Genomic DNA, 6000 nt, shown 5'->3' with positions numbered 1-6000 from the left:
CTATCCAGCTGTTTTGCACTAAACTTTGAGATATGTTATTTAAAATGCATAATGGTTAAATTTTGCTTCTTTTTGTTCATAGACGGGAACTATACTTCCATTTCCACTAATTAAAAAGCAGGATAAACTTCAGTATTTTTCTCCGAGGCAGTTAATTTTCGTAGACTTAGAAGTCGAAAACCAAGTGATTTTGTAATCTTTATTTAGAACGATAGTAAATGTTTGATACAATTTAATGGTTGAAGGTTATTTTATGCAAATGTTGGTAGTGGCTGTGCCTCAAAATGTGCTATCTTGGCATATTCTTTCTAACGTTTCGGCCGATATCTCAGGCTTCTAGTGCGTTACTCGAAACGGCTTTTTGTAGCCTTAAAATAAACTGATAACTGAAGTTAACATTTGGTCCATTTCTTACGCGTTTTATATTGCATGTGACACAGTCTTTTTAAACCCACATGTTATGCAAGTCAAGCTCTTTCATTTTGATATCGTCACACCGTAGCACTAACCAATCACAGTAGCTTTGTGACCATCACAATCTTTGATAAAATATGCCAAATAAATCCATAAGACCATAATCCTCACTAAAAAGTGACTTTTTCTGAATATATTGGTGGCTCTCAAAATGCTTTTGACTGGACTTTGCTCTCATTGCGGAAGTTTTGCTTGTTAACATATCCATTCAACAGGAATGAGTTTCGCCGCTGAATACAATTTTTCAATTAAAAAGCTGATCTTCAAATATATTTTTGATATTCAATAACAATTTGGAGTTTTGATATGTTATGTTCAACTTCAAGCTAAAGCACCAGCTGTATTTTGAAAGGCCTTACACCTTAATTATATTAATATATTTCCTCAGTTCGCTTTCTACATTAGCGTGTTGGTGCTTCCTTGACAAAGGACGCATTTTGATGTTACAAATCAATAATTTATAAGTGCTGTTCGTTTGATGTTCGACAGTTCGACAAACCACGGAAACGCTATTGGCAAAAAGAAAATAGCAAACAAATATATTAAAGTTCAAAGTAAGTTAGCAGTTTTTCAATAAACATATTTCTAGCAATAATAAATCCTTAGGGCAGGTGATTTAAATAAAAAATGTTTCTAGAACATTTAATAACAGCTGAAAATGATCCCTTTAACTAAATAAGGCACTAAAAAAAGGCTATCTTCCTTAAAAATCAAAAATAACAAATTTGAAGAAACTAGTAAAAGGTACCTAAAAAAGAAGTCTTAAGGCAGGTGAGTAAATTGGATCATTTTTTGTTCCAAAACAAATCCAACAGATAATAATCAATCTTGACAATTTGTAATGCTTTGAAAACAGAGTACAAACTTGTAGCGTCCTTTCCTAAACATAAACAAAAAACTGAATCTTTATTTCCTGATAAAATCGGCATCATGCCTCTGTCTATAAACCAAGTGTCAAAAATTGTCCATCTCCGGGTACCTGCCTGAACTAAAAAACAGGTGATTTTGCTAAAATTCTATAAATATCTCCATCTCAATCAAAGCAATGCTAATGATCACATCTCACCTTCCTCGATTATAAAGGACCTTAAAAATAATAACAGGTCTTCTGTTAAATTTTAATAGCGGCCATATCTATTCTATATAAAGAAACGTTAGGAGCATACTAACAATAATCGATCTCAGAGCAACCTGCTTGCCCCCAGATCATAAATCTGTATCTATGTTACATATCCTCTTCTAGACGAGATGCAGTGCAGGTACACTTTTGCCTTAAAATGTTCCACACGTATAAGATCCCCACCAGACATATCCTTTATTTCGGAAAAAGAGAATCAAAAAAAATCGAAACAATGTCTTCCCTATAATTACTTATTTTTAAACATCCTAACACAATTTCTTATACAACATAATTCCATATCCTGTGCTCGACGTTCGGTCGCTCGTCTATAAATTCGATCTTGCAATAATTTCCATCTAACAAAGGGTCTCAATCTCAAACTCAAGTCTTAATTCTGAATTTAAGATTCTGGACTGGACACAGCATGTGGCGATATGTGTTCATCATCTCCTTCTTTCTGTGCGCTTGTGTTCTCCTATAACCTATAACATAACAGCGACAGACAAAGGGAAAAACAAATTAATTTATTAGCCGGTTGCCCTATAGATATCCTCAACCTCAATTCAATAGAGGAGTAGTCTTTGGACGATCATCAATTGCCACAGGGGTCCTCTATGGCGGCGGCGGCGCTCTGGATATAGTTTCCTTTTGTTGTTGTGTACGTTTATTATTTTCTTCTTTTATTTCTAAAAACTCATGTGATCTGCGTGATGGTATCCTTTTATCCTCAAACCATAATGCCGACACGTTTCTTGTATCTTTATCACTATGAGGCCCAGGCAGAGGGAAGATCCTTTTTTTGCGTAATCTCTGGTTGTCTAATTTTTCGGAGAATCCCATTTTTTTTTGTTGCTGTTTAGATGTGTTTCGTTGAACATGAGGTGAATTTTGAAAAGTGTATCTCCTTTGGTCGACTTTAATGCCATTTGTTCAATTCGTTCTTTTTTTTTTCTTTGGGTAAGATATAGCTGGCATATAGATCGTGATAAGACTATCAAACATCAACAGAGTTCCGCCTGAATTCAGGCCAAATCGAGTATGGGCACCATTACCTACTTTTTAAGTTGTAATTTCCAGAAAACATTTGAAATGTGGAACTTATCTGATCATGGTAAATGTTACTAATGAAGACATCTTTCAAGAAGAAGAAGAAAGCAAAAACGTCTGCGTTTTGGATTGTTTTGCCTCCGAGCTGTTAATTTAGTAATTTCAAGGATTTTAGGCATGCATGAGCTAAGCTGAGAATCAGCACATCCTTTTGCATTAATTTGTTGAAATAATAACACACTTAGCATATGTACGAGTATGTATGAGGCTTCTTGAGATTCCTTCTTAAAGTGCTAAGGAATGGAACTAATGAAGGCACAAATTGCTTTCAAGTATACGAGTATTAAAATGATAATGTTTGAACGTTTTAATTTTAAGGAGGAACGATTTGATACATATTTTGTGGTGATAGGAGTTCACTTAAGTATTTCGAATTTTTTTTGAGATTGCACTTACACAACATTTGTTTAATGAAATCCGTTCTCTGATCGTAAGGATATTTTCTATATATTCAAAAATATTGCTTCATTACGAGTCTATACCGAATCGGTAAGATCCTTCAAGGTATGAAACAACTGTCATTTCAAAATAGAGCGACGCCGCAAGAAAAAGTAGAACAATTTACCAGTTTTTCATTTTGATGAGCGTATAGATATTAATATGTTAAGTATTTCTTAATACCTTGATAAAAAGTAAGTTTAACCTATTAATCTCATCCAACAAAATTCTGAGCTATAGAATTAGAACAAAAACTCTTAAGGCCCAAGTTTCCTTTATGCTTTATAATTTGGTTTCGGACTTAAGAAGACTTAAGTACACACTCACTGTCTAATCAATGTATATTGCCTTTTAATAAATCAGTTCTTATTAAAAGAAAATCCTTAAAACAAAATTCTAATTTCCTTTAAAATGTTTTATTAAAATTAACGTTTTCGTAAGCTACAAAAAAAACTCATAAAACACATAAAACAAGTAAATTTCATTAAACCTGCTGCGTTGCTCTTTATCCATTTGTATATCGCCCTTACAGATATAAACAAAAAACCCCAAAGTAGAAGCTCCCTCTAAAATCCCAAAAGCATTTAGCGAAAAAAGCTCTCCCCTTTTCTTCTTTGAAAACGAAAACATTTCAAAATATATGTATAAATATAAATTTGAACTTAAACAAAAAAAAACTAACTAACTTAAAACCCTCTAATACCATCACCTTTAAAACAAAACGACGACGCGTCTCGCCGCAACTTCATTGGAAATAATTGCTACCAGGCGTAAACACTTTTCGCCCATTTAAATAAATTAGAAGTTAAAACCGAAATTTCCGCAGACGTCTCCTTCTGTTTTACTTCTCACTCTCTCTCCCTATTTTGCTCACACACCCCATTTGTTACACTTTTCAATTAGATCTACTATCGTACAAAAAATATTATAAGCACCAAAAACACACTCACACAAAAAAAACAAACGAAACCACTGTAAAACGCCTGAAAACCCCACAGAAAAAGCCAAGTTGTAAAGGACTTACTGTCTCGATATCCTTAAGTAAATAATAGGTAGGTAGATACACTTGCACAAAAAATGTATGAAATAAAAATGCATTATCCTAATTAGTTATGTGTGCAACAGAGAGTCAGTAGCTATAGCAACATACATTCCGGGTGCTTTGATGTGGTCTTCTAATTAATAAATCCACAACCTAACAGTTGACAAAAGTCAAAACTAAAAATGTAATTAAATACTAAAGAAGCTACAATAACTACAATCTTAAACAACGAATTAAATGAAGTCCTTTTAATATTTTTCTCTTACTGCACCCAGCATAAGCAAAGAATTGGTTAACTTGCCTTAACATCATATCAAAATGACTTGACATTTTTTCGATTGATTTTCGTTTCCAATTTTAACTTTGCTTAGTCCTCAGGTAATATAAAGGTAATTTTACACAAGGTCTTATCTAAATTTTTATTCGGGCCGTTACTTATTTTACATATAGGGTCTAAGTTTAATTTACTTTAAGAAATCGGTAAAATCTATCTTTAACGTAAATCACCGTGCTTAAAAGGATTGAAGGCTATCAAGTTTTGTTAAAAAATTTGTTAGTTGAATTATTCTAAAGGCATTCAAAATTACAAAAAAATATTTTGCAAATAATGAAATACTCGTAGTTCCATTTCAAAATATATTTTTGAGATTTAGTTCTTTATAAAAAAAAACTGTCAATTGGTTTAACCTAAATTTCTAATTTTGTACATTGCTATACTTACTTACTTATTTAGGTCCTCAGACCTGTAAGGTCTGTTGGGAACCCTTAAGGGGCATTGGGCAGCTAATACGCCTACGCGACATCGTGTACGGTTTCCGGAAAATGTGTTTTAGCTCCAACTCCAACTTTAGCCTAGTGACGCTGATTCTGCCTTGACTTTTCCGGTTTCCGGAGATGTGTTTCAGCTTTCTTTAACTTTAGCCTAATGACGCTGATTCTGCCTTGACTTTTCTGCACCATGTGCTTTCCGGTTGTCCAGCTCTTCTTCCTTCTTGTGTTAGCAGATTCCACTGCATTGCTTGGCCTGCAATGCAGTCGCTACCTTTTCGAAGCGTATGTCCAATCCATTGCCACTTACGCCTTCGTGTTATAGAGTCTATAGGTTTTTTGATGTACGGTTTAGCCAGAAAATGCTAAGAATGTTACGAAGACATCTATTCAGGAAGGTTTGCAGCTTTCTTGTAATGGCTGAAGTAACCTTCCAAGTGCTGCACCCATAAAGAAGCACAGATTCGACATTGGTTATTTCATGACATGAGTTATTTCTCCAAATTTTCGACAACATACCGAACGCTGCTTTTGCTTTGCCGATGCGGCAGATGACGTCTTTTTTGGTTCCCCTTCGATGGAAACGATGCTTCCAAGGTATTGAAAGCTCTCCACTTTTTCCACCGGTTGCATTTTTGTTTTTGCCGAAATTAATGTTCATCCCCACACCTTCTGCTTCTCTCTCCACACTTGTCGTCATTTGATGGAGATCCATTATCCTATGAGTGAGTAAGCAAACATCGTCCGCGTTATCCAAGTGCCTTAAATACTATGTCCAAGTCCATTGAATCACTACGCTACCTAACAGAGCTGAGCACTGTACATCGCTTATCAATATTGGCGACAGAATACAGCCCTGTCTGACTCCGTTACGGATTTCAAAATCATCTGACAACCTACCATCATGCAGAACGTGACACTTGGATCCATCGTATTTTGCTTTAATAATAGCAATAAGTTTTTCTGGGATGCCTCTCCTCCGCAAAGCTATGATATACTCCCTGTTAACGCTATCAAAGGTCTTCTCGAAGTTGATGAACAGCAGGTGAAG

Source organism: Eupeodes corollae, chromosome 1, assembly GCF_945859685.1.
Source record: "Eupeodes corollae chromosome 1, idEupCoro1.1, whole genome shotgun sequence".
In the NCBI taxonomy this organism is placed as follows: Eukaryota; Metazoa; Arthropoda; class Insecta; order Diptera; family Syrphidae; genus Eupeodes; species Eupeodes corollae.
Note: the sequence above shows the minus strand (reverse complement) of the source record.